Genomic DNA, 10,789 nt, shown 5'->3' with positions numbered 1-10,789 from the left:
TTTCTTATTTTTTAAAAATCACACACACACACACACACACACACACACACACACACACACACACACACACACACACACAGTTAATGTCGTCTTCGGACACACCAGAAGGTGGCATCAGATCCCATTACAGATGATTGTGAGCCACCATGTGGTTGCTGGGAATTGAACTCAGGACCTCTGAGAGAGCAGCCTGTGCTCTTAACCAGCCCAATTTAATCATTTCTTTAAAGTTCATTTGTCATGTAAGGCAACCTGTTTGTGGGTTCAGGGGTTTGGATGTAGACATTTGGAGAGCCTTACTCCTCCTGCCGCCCGGTGCTGTTGAAAATGTGCTTTTCCAGAGGTAGGTCAGTGAGAGCGTTCCCCTCTATCACAAAAACTGGAAGGCGAAGGGCTGAGAAAGTTCCATCTTTCGTCTTTCATCTCACATTAAGACTTAAAAGTGACCTACAAAAAATATTCTCTCTCCCTAGACTCTGACATCACACATCAGTTGTCCCAAATACCCAGGCCCCGAGGTGGTATCTGAGAACTCAATTTCCTCTCTCAGGTCCCAGGACAACAAGCCCCATTACAGCATGACAACTTGAGAACAGTGATTCCCCTGTTACCATGGAGACGGGGAGTGCCGATGTTAGCCACGATGGTGCTTTGTCCAGCCCTGTGCTGTCCTTGTGCACATAGGACAGGAGGTGGATAGAAGCCAGCAAAGAATCTATGGAGACCTCTGTAGTTTCTTCTCTGCTGCCAGTCCTGCATGGGGACTTTAATTTTGCTATAGCTGTTCCCTGTGTGTGGGCTTGCTGTACTTGACTTACGCAATGAGGACTCAGGTGGCCAGTCTTGAATTTAGGGTGCTGTCTTGTCTATAGCATTCACACACACAGACACACACACATACACACACACACACACACACACACACACACACACACACACACCGTTATGTATAGCGCAAAGCCAAGCCAAGCCAATCTAAACAGCGACTTAACTTTTTCAGTTATGGGACCTAAGGACTATAAATTTTTTTTTTTTTAAGATTTATTTATTTATTACAAGTATACACTAGCTGCCTTCAGACACACCAGAAGAGGGCATCAGATCCCATTACAGATGGTTGTGAGCCACCATGTGGTTGCTGGGAATTGAACTCAGGACCTCTGGAAGAGCAGTCAGTGCTCTTAACCTCTGAGCCCATCTCTCCAGCCCCAGGACTAAATTCTTTGTTTGCTATTTTTTGAGATGGAGTTTTTTAAATAGCCCAGGCTGGCCTTGAATTGCAACTCTTTGAACTTGTGCTTGACTCCTGTCTGGCCCTCAACCCACACCTCCAATGCTGGGATTACAGGAAAATGCACCGTCATTATCTGGTCTTAAATATTGAACTCTTGACATAAAGGTTACATAAAAGTCACAGATGACAGCGCTGGTGGTGCTTGGATCCTTAGTCACCACAGTGAACAGCAGCTCAAGGGCCTGATGCAGGGCCTTATCCCTGGTCTTGTTCAATGGCCACTTCTTCCCTCTGGACCACATCTGTCCCCCAGTCCTGCTACATGGATTTTTTTGCCCAAAGTCCATGACTGTCCTGTGTTGTTAATAGTTTACTTGCACCCAAGTGACAGACTCCTGGAAAGTCAACTGAGTCCCTTAGGAGAAGGCAGAACTCTGAAATGCATCTACAATTGAGGAGCCCAGGATTTAAGCTTTGACATTATTTTACTGCCCATCTCTGAGGCCTTTCTGCCTATGAAAAGCTGTTAGGACTCTGGGGGGTAAACATCAGTAGCAGACTACATCCCCAGAGGCTAGACCTCAGCGCTGCAAAATAAATTAATAATTAACTTAAAATAGGCTGTGATTTTACCACTGTTTTATAACACTGTTCCTGACCCTGTTTTTTGTTTTTTGTGTTTTTGGGGACAGGTTATCACTTAGGACTGTCCGGGGCCTGCAGTCCTGCCATCCCCTGTGGGCACTGGGGCTGCAGTATTCACCAGCATACCTGGTTCTATTGTGACCTTTTAATTTATTATTTATATTTATTTTTGGTCTTTTGAGACGAGGTGTCTCTGTGTGGTTCTGGGTGTCCTAGAACTAGCTCTGTAGACCAGGCTGGCCTTGAATTCACAGTGATCCACTTGTGTTTGCCTTCTGAGTGATGGGATTAAAGGCATGTGCCACCACCGCCTCCCGGCTTGTTGTGATTTTTTTTTTTTTTTTTGGAGCTGGGGACCGAACCAGGCCTTTAGGCTTCCTAGGCAAGCGCTCTACCACTGAGCTAAATCCCCAACCCTCTGTTGTGACTTTTAACTATGACCCCCAACTCCTGTGGGAAATAAAAGCTTTGGAAAAGTAATTGGGGGGTTGAGATTTAGCTCAGTGGTAGAGCACTTGCCTAACAGCAAGGCCCTGGGTCTGGTCCCCCAGCTCCAAAAAAAAGAAAAGAAAAAAGAAAAGTAATTGGGGAGGATCTGCCTGTTTTTCATTCTCAGCCACAGCAAATGACCCAGGCCTGTATAACTTACTCTTTTTAAAGATTCCTTGTTATTGCAGGGTGTGGCATCTCATGCCTTTAGTCCTAGCACTTGCGAGGCAGGTAGATCTCTATGAGTTCGATGCCAGCCTGGTACAAGTACCAGGACAGGGCTAGAGAGATGACTCAGCGGTTAAGATCACTGACTGCTCTTCCAGAGGTCCTGAGTTCAAATCCCAGCAACCACATGGTGGCTCACCAACCATCTGTAATGAGATCTGATGCCCTCTTCTGGTGTGTCTGAAGATAGCTACAGTGTATTTATATATAATAAATGAATAAATAAATAAATCTAAAAAAAAAATACCAGGACAAACAGAGTCATAGAGCAGGACATTGTATCTAAAAAAAGTTACTTTTATTTTTTTAATTATGTTCCTGGGGGGTGGGGCAGTAGTTAGGTGCATGTGAATGCAGATGCCTGTGGGGGCCAGAGGTGTTGGATTCCCCATGGGGTTGGATTACAGGCAGCAGTGGGCTGCCCAGCATGATTACTGGAACTGAACTCAAGTCCCTTGCAAGAACTACCTCTGAGCTACCCCATGAACCCCTTTAAAAACTCACATCAACAAGCCCCTCTGACCCCCTTTGAGGAAAGAAACCAAGCCCTTCATCCCCCACCCCCAACCCCCAGCCACTGCTTCCCAATTTTCCCTCTGTTCTGCCCACACTGTAGCCCTCGCTGCCGCCACTCCATGCCACCTTCCTCCTGCTTCATTCAGAGAGGAAACCAGTCTCAGGCTGTTGCTGGCTGAGGTAGAGTCTCTTCGTGAGAACTCAGAATCACAAACACACAGCCGCCTGAGGCATGAGGGAATACAGCTCTCAAATGTCTCACAGGAAAATCCTTAGGGCTTCAAGCTGAAGCCTGGCTAAGGACCTAGGTTCACTTCAGAAGCCTTAAGGATGCTCCTTGGCCAGCCCCTCCATTGCAGAGCTCATCTTTTTCTTCCCTGTCAGACCTCTCACAGGAACGGGATCCTGTGTGTGCCTTGCCTATCCTGTGAGAAGGGCGTCCATTCACAGTTCTACATTCAGATATGGCTTCCCCCTACACTCTATTCTAGATTATCTTTGCAAGAAAACCTGAAGATAGCAACGTTAAAACTAATCTCAGCACTGGGGCTGTCCCTCGGCTGGCACAGTGTTTACGTAGCATGTACAAAACCTTGACGTGATTCCCGAGACTGTATAAACCAGGTGTGGTGGTGTACATCTGTAATCCTACTACTTGAGCTGTTGATTCAGTCTGAAATCATATATGATTGCATAGCAAATCAGAGGCCCCATATCCAAAGCAATTTTTAAAAATTTTTTTAAAGGTTTATTTATTTATTATATACATTGTAGCTATCTTCAGACACACCAGAAGAGGGCATCAGATCTTATTACAGATGATTGTAAGCCACCATGTGGTTGCTGGGATTTGAACTCAGGACCCAAAGCAACTTTTTGATCAGAAAAGTACATGTCTACCAAAGGCCTTATTCATACATAGTTTTATGGATGTTATCTGCCACAAAATTACTCGTGTTATTTAAACTGACTGAGAGCAGATAACATGTGTAAAACTTTAACTCACTGTAGGTTAACATTTTCCATGAATCACAGAGGTTAGCAAAGAAGCTGGTAACAGAAACATGCAATCTTAGCCACCTTGGAGGCTGAGGTAAGGGGAGCCAAAGCTCAAGGCCTACCTGTGCCACTGGGCAAGTTCAAGGGCAGCCTGGGCAAACATTTCACAGATGTGGGGATACAGCTTAGTGGTACAGCATCTGCTTGGCACGTGGGAGCCTAGGTTCAGCCCTCAGCTCTGAAGAAGAGCACAACGGACAGCCTGCAGACTATAGTGTGATTTCCTGAAGCCAGGGCAGCATGTCACATGCCTGGAAAGACAGTAGCAGGGACATAAGCGGGGCAGGCTTATTCCTCCGTTAGCAGATACTCAAGTCCCCAAGCACGAGGATCCTGCCTAAGTGTAAGCCACAGGGCGAGCAGGTATTTCTTGGTTTCTTCATGTTGGAGCAAGACAGTCTGTGTCGTAAAGACACGGCTGCATCAATGTCCACCGGAATGACAGCCTGACTGGTGTCCTGGCAAGAGGAGGAAGATCTCAGGTCCTCCCAGGTGGTCGGTCCTCTCCCCCACCCCAGTTCACTTCTGGCTCTAACTGAAAAGAGGAAGCCTGCTCTCACCATCAATCAACAAGAGGCTCTTCGAATTTATTGAGGAAGCCGGTGTGGAACTTGGAGATGTAAAGATTCCAGTCTGATAAAGCCATCTGCACTTACAAGGTCTGGAAAACACATAGATGGCATAGATCCCCAACTCTGCCATTACTGCCGTTCACAGTTCTGTATGAGATGCTTTGCTGCCACCTACCGGCTGCTGTCAGCTATGGCAATCCAGAGCCCTGGATGGACCTGTGAAAAGTGTGTGTGTGTGTGTGTGTGTGTGTGTGTGTGTGTGTGTGTGTGTGTGTGTGTGTGTGTGTGTGTGTGTGTGTGAGAGAGAGAGAGAGAGATACACTGTACAGTTAAATTTATACAGGGTAAAAAGGCTTTGAAACTAGTTGAGGCAGAATTTTCCAGAAAAATTAAACAGGAGTGCTATAGATCTAGAGGTCTTAGACATTTTAAAGGGATGTGACTGTGAAGTCTGGTAAACTAGGAAACTTGGCATGATTTCTGTTGCAGGCATTTTTGTTAGTTTGCTTGATTTTGAGAGGGTTTTTCTATATAGTCCTTGCTGAAACTAGCTATGTCGACCAGGCTGGCCTTGAACTGCCAAAGATCTGTCTCTGCCCCTGGAGGGCTTAAGGGCTTGCTCCACGAGGCCCAGTCTTTTGTGTCCATAATTCCAATGAAGATTCTCTCTTCTCTTCTGGAAATTTAGTCTTTGATCTTAAGGTTCTAACTGAATAGAGGAAGCCTGTTCTCACCATTGTGGGTGTGTGTGGGTCTCCTGTATTTGAAAGCAGTTGACTGTGAAATATCTTTGCACTAACATCTAGGATAATATTACAGCAACTGGATAGACACTGTAGCTTAGACAAGTGACATAAGCTGCTGGGAATGGGAATGAAGGTGGCTCTTAACAGACCCCCCTCATCCCACAATGCTCCCCCTTCAGCCCTCAAGGGATAAAGCTGTGGCCATTACAGGAGGGCATCTTGGGTGCTGGTCACACTGGTTCTCCACCTGGTGATGGTTGCTGGTTGGTTCAGTTGTGATTCTTCACTAAGCTGTACACTTGAAGGACAAGCACATGTTAGAGCTTGCAAGAAAATGCATTACTCACGTTTGGCAGGTTTGTTTGTTCAGGCATCAGGGCTGGAATACAGGGCTTACACGGGCTACCAAATTTAATTTTGAGATAGGGTCTATGCAGCCCAAGGCTTGAAGCTTGTGATATTCCTGCCTCACCCTTCCAAGTGGCTGTGATGGCAGACGGGGATCATCAGACTGGACTAAAGGTTTTAAGTTATAACACATTGCTATTTGTTTGTTTGTTTATTTTGAGACAGAGTTTCTCTGTATAACTTCCCTAGCTGTCCTGGAACTCACGCTGTAGACCAGGCTGGCCTCAAACTCAGAGATCCACTTGCTTCTGCCTCCTGGGTGCTGGGATTAAAGTCTGGATGCTGTTTGTAACTCTATGGTTAACTTCTGAAACCTTGGTGACACGACTGTTTTTAAAGAAAAGAACAAACAGCCTGTCCCCCCTCCCAAAAAAGAGAGAGGGAGAGTTGGCAGTGAAGGGACAATGGGAAACAGAACAACCAATAGGCTTTAGAAACACAGATCCAAGCCTCATGGTGGTAACAAATGTTCAATCCTGGCACTAGGGAGGCGAGAGACTGGTGGCTCTTTCTGAGTTCAAGGCCAGCCTGGTCCAAAGAGTGAGTTCCAGGACAGCCAGGACTCCACAGAGAAACCCTGTCTCAGAAACAAACAAACAAACAAACAAACAAACAAACAAGTTCCAAAATAAGCAACCCCTCTCCCCCAATCCACTAGTGAACAACCAGAGGTGAACTGACATTTTTCAACGATGAACAGAACAGAATTCTCTACTTGTGTTGGAGAGTCTTCAGACTGATGAGAACTGCGTGCTTGTGGGGAGCTGGAAAGTTGCAGGTCCAAGTGGAAGACAAAAAGTATCCCAGGCTGTCTTAGGTCACTTTACTTGTAGTTATCAGCTTCCTCCCACCTGCCTCTGCATCTGAGCAGGTACCTTTTTGACTTTCAGGTAAAGCATTTGGAATGCACTACTCGCTTAGCAAAACACTGGCTTCCACCAACTGCTGGGGCTGCAGCAGACTTCTGGGCTTTGTTGTGGTCTACCTATCAGTGACTTACCTATGACTTTGGAACAACAGCTGTGTTTTGCATTGACACTACAGGGTATCACAGAGAGGAATAACAGGTTTCAGTTAGGGGTTTAGCTTGGTGATAGAGCGCTTGCCTAGCAACTGCATGATGCTGGTGTCAGCCGTAGTTTGTGGGTTCTTTGTGTTTGGGGAACGTCTTATATTGTGTGTCTGGATTCTTGAGGGTGTATTACAGAGTGTCTCACTCTATAGGCCACCCTGGCCTCTAACTGACAGCAATTCCACCATCTCAGCTTCCCACAAGTTAGGACTACAGGTGTGAGTCACCATGCTAACGTTGAGTTCGAAGATTCTGACTGCTGTGGCTTTGAAGGGGGACAGTGTCAACAGTGCACCAGGGACTACTTCCATTCTTCCAGCCTGAAGGTAGAGAACAGTAGCCTACACTTTCACACCTCATAGTGTCCTGTTATACTTTTGCTCTTTTTTTTTTTTCTTTTTTCTTTTTTTCGGAGCTGGGGACCGAACCCAGGGCCTTGCGCTTGCTAGGCAAGCGCTCTACCACTGAGCTAAATCCCCAACCCCTTTTTGTTTTTGATTTTAGATAAGATCTGCTTGTAGCACTGAATCTGTGCTTTGTGTCTCTACCTCCTCCTCCTCCTTCTTGTTTTTTTTTTTAAAGATTTATTTATTTTATGTATATGAATACACTGTAGCTGTCTTCAGACACACCAGAAGAGGCCATCAGATCCCATTACAGATGATTGTGAGCCACCGTGTGGTTGCTGGGAATTGAACTCAGGACCTCTGGAAGAGCAGTCAGTGCTCTTAACCACTGAGCCATCTCTCCAGCCCTCTTCTTCTTGTTTTAAAAAGTGATTCCAATAGCTGCTTGAAGCAAGCATTTATTTATTTAGTACACTGTAGCTGTCTTCAGACACACCAGAAGAGGACATTAGATCTCTTTACAGATGGTTGTGAGTCACCATGTGGTTGCTGGGAACTGAACTCAGGACCTCTGGAAGAGCAGAGTGCTCATTACTGCTGAGCCGTCTCTCCAGGCCCTGCCCCCATCTTCTGAGTGCTGAATTTACAGTACGCATCACCATACCTAGAATTGTTCATTTTAATTAGTTCCTCCGATACCTTTGAAACTTTTGTGTGTATGTGTTTCTCAATTTGAAATCTGTTGTTCTGATTGGATGTTTATATATAACATCAATTTCAAATTGTTTTTAAACTTCTGTATCTAAGGGAGTCAATGTTGAAGCTTTTTTTTTTTTTTAGATTTATTTATTTAATGTATATATATGAGTACACTGTAGCTGTCTTCAGACACACCAGAAGAGGGCATCAGATTCCATTATAGATGGTTGTGAGCCACCATGTGGTTGCTGGGAATTGAACTCAGGACCTCTGGAAGAGCAGTCAGTGCTCTTAACCACTGACCCATCTCTCCAGCCCCAAGGTTGAAGTTTAATGAGCAAAAAGAATACAGTGATATTAAAAATATATGTGCAAAATTACAGGTGTTTCAGAGATCCCTAAAACAATACAGGGCAATACTCTTAGTTTTCTACCAGAATTTGATGGTAAGACCCTATTGTTAAAGACATTATTTTGGTTACAAAGCATGGAAAAATCAAACTGTTACTGATTGGCAGACTTCTCCCCTGCTGGGTTCTACTAGAAGGTGCTATATAGGTGGCTATGGAAGAAAAAACTAATAGTCTTACCTAGCTGTGAGCCTTGCAAACTATAATAATGACTGGTTTGGCAAGATATACCCATGGCTGCAGTAGTGGCATAAATGTTACTGGGTAACAAATTGCTTTCTGATTGGATTTAGGGCCTGCTCCTTGGGAGGAAATTCATGCCTAGTGTATAAATTGTGGTGGGAGGTCATTGCTGGGGAAATCATCAGCTGTTGGGCTACTATTATTACTTTGCTGAATGGACGTAGTGTAAATATTGCTTTTTTATCTCTATACCTATAGATTAGTGCTGCTCTCAGTCCTTAGCAGGAAAGCTTCCTTTTTATTGAATATGGGGCTTAATACAGAGATTCGCAACTGGTCAAGGTGCAGAGAATAACTATCTGTGGAGTGCTCAGCCATAACCGGGGCATCGATAGTCACATTCTGTCTCCCAAGTCTCAGGATACGGCCCAGAAGACGGGGTGAAGAGACTGTAAGAGCCAGGCATGGGGAGGACTGCTGTGAAACTCTTTTCTAGACATTGCTCTCATGACTGGGGAGCAGCTGTGACTGCCTGCACAAGATCAAGGCACTCAACATTTCAGCATGGTTGGGGACAGCCTCACATGTGGAAGGGTTGATGAAGAGGGAGTGTTTTCTATTAGCATAGGATCTTTAGGACAATGAAACTATTATGTATGATTTTGGAATGGTGGATCCACTTCCTGTTTGTCAAAACTTATAGAATATACACCAAAGATGAGCCCCATGTCAGTTACAGACTTGGATGCTGTTGTTTATGGTCTTACTGTAGGGTCACTGACCATAACAGTAACACATGTGCCTTCCTGTGCTTTAAACACTTATGTCTGCTTTTTCTTTTCTTTCTTTCGTTTTTTCTGAGAAAGGGTTTCTCTGTGTAGTCCTCTGTTGATCAGCCTGGCCTTGAACTCAAGAGATCTGCCTGCCTCGGCCTATGGGTGCTGGGATTAAAGGCGAGCACTGCCACTGCCCAGCAGGTCTAGTCCTTCTATCCCATATTCTACTTTCAGTTAATGTTTACTGTCTGTATTTAAACTTGGCTTCCAGGAGCTGGAGCAATGGCCCAGCAGTTAAGCTAACCGGCTGCTTTTGCAGAGGACCTGGGTTCGGCTCCCAGCACCCACCAGGCAGCTCATGACCATGTGTATAACTCCGGTTCTAGAAGATTCAACCTTCTCTTCTAGCCTCTACCGGTACTGCATACACATGCTATGCTACAAACATGCAGGAAATCCACTCTTAAAATAAACTAATCTTTAAAAAATTATAAACCTAGCTTTCTTAAATGTTTATTTTTGAAAGTATAGATTTAATTGTACTTTTATATAGTGTGTTTTGTTTCTGGAAATTAATGTCTCTGGAAATGAATGGTTAGATCCAATGGTTAGAGGACTTGGGGGTCCACCTCTAAAATAGGAATATAATCTAAAAAAGAATTTTTTTTAGAATTTATGTCTCTTCGTGTGTGTATCCGTTGTGTGCAGGAGAGTGCAGATCCTCAAGGAATCCAGATGTTTCAGATTCTCTGGAGCTGGAACTAAAGGTGGTGATGCATTCAAGCCATGCCTTAAATCTTATTAATTTAAAGAAGAGTAAGGAAAACTCAAGACTGGTAAGATCATTTCACTATCGGTCTCTGCGGGTTTCTGTACAAATCCATCAGGAACAAGTGCGATTTTGAGATCCTTTAGAGTCTGCTTTTTAAAGCAATTCCTATTCTTTTTTTTTTTTTTTAACATTTATTTATTTATTATGTATACATCATACAGCTTTTTGCCTGCATGTATGCCTGCAGGCCAGAAGAGGGCACCAGACCTGATTATAGATGGTTGTGAGCCACCATGTGGTTGCTGGGAATTGAACTTAGGACCTCTGGAAGAGCAGACAGTGCTCTTAACCTCTGAGCCATCTCTCCAGCCCGCGATTCCTATTCTTAAACATCTTTATTTTTAGGTGTATGCATGTTTCACCTATATGTGCACCGCATGCATGGAGCCAAAGTCGGGAGTTTGATCCCATGGGCGTTAAACAACCTCTCACCTAAAACCCTCGTTGAAGGAATGTTCCACCACTTCCTGAATTTGACTGAATCTCCTGACTGGAGCACTTCCCTTCATAGGTTTCTCTTTGCTATTTTTATTTCACTTACTTCTCCATTAAAGACTGGCTCCATCAAAGTAA

Source organism: Rattus rattus, chromosome 15, assembly GCF_011064425.1.
Source record: "Rattus rattus isolate New Zealand chromosome 15, Rrattus_CSIRO_v1, whole genome shotgun sequence".
NCBI classification, from domain to species: domain Eukaryota; kingdom Metazoa; phylum Chordata; class Mammalia; order Rodentia; family Muridae; genus Rattus; species Rattus rattus.
The sequence above is the reverse complement of the archived record's forward strand: the minus strand, read 5'-3'. Positions refer to the sequence as shown.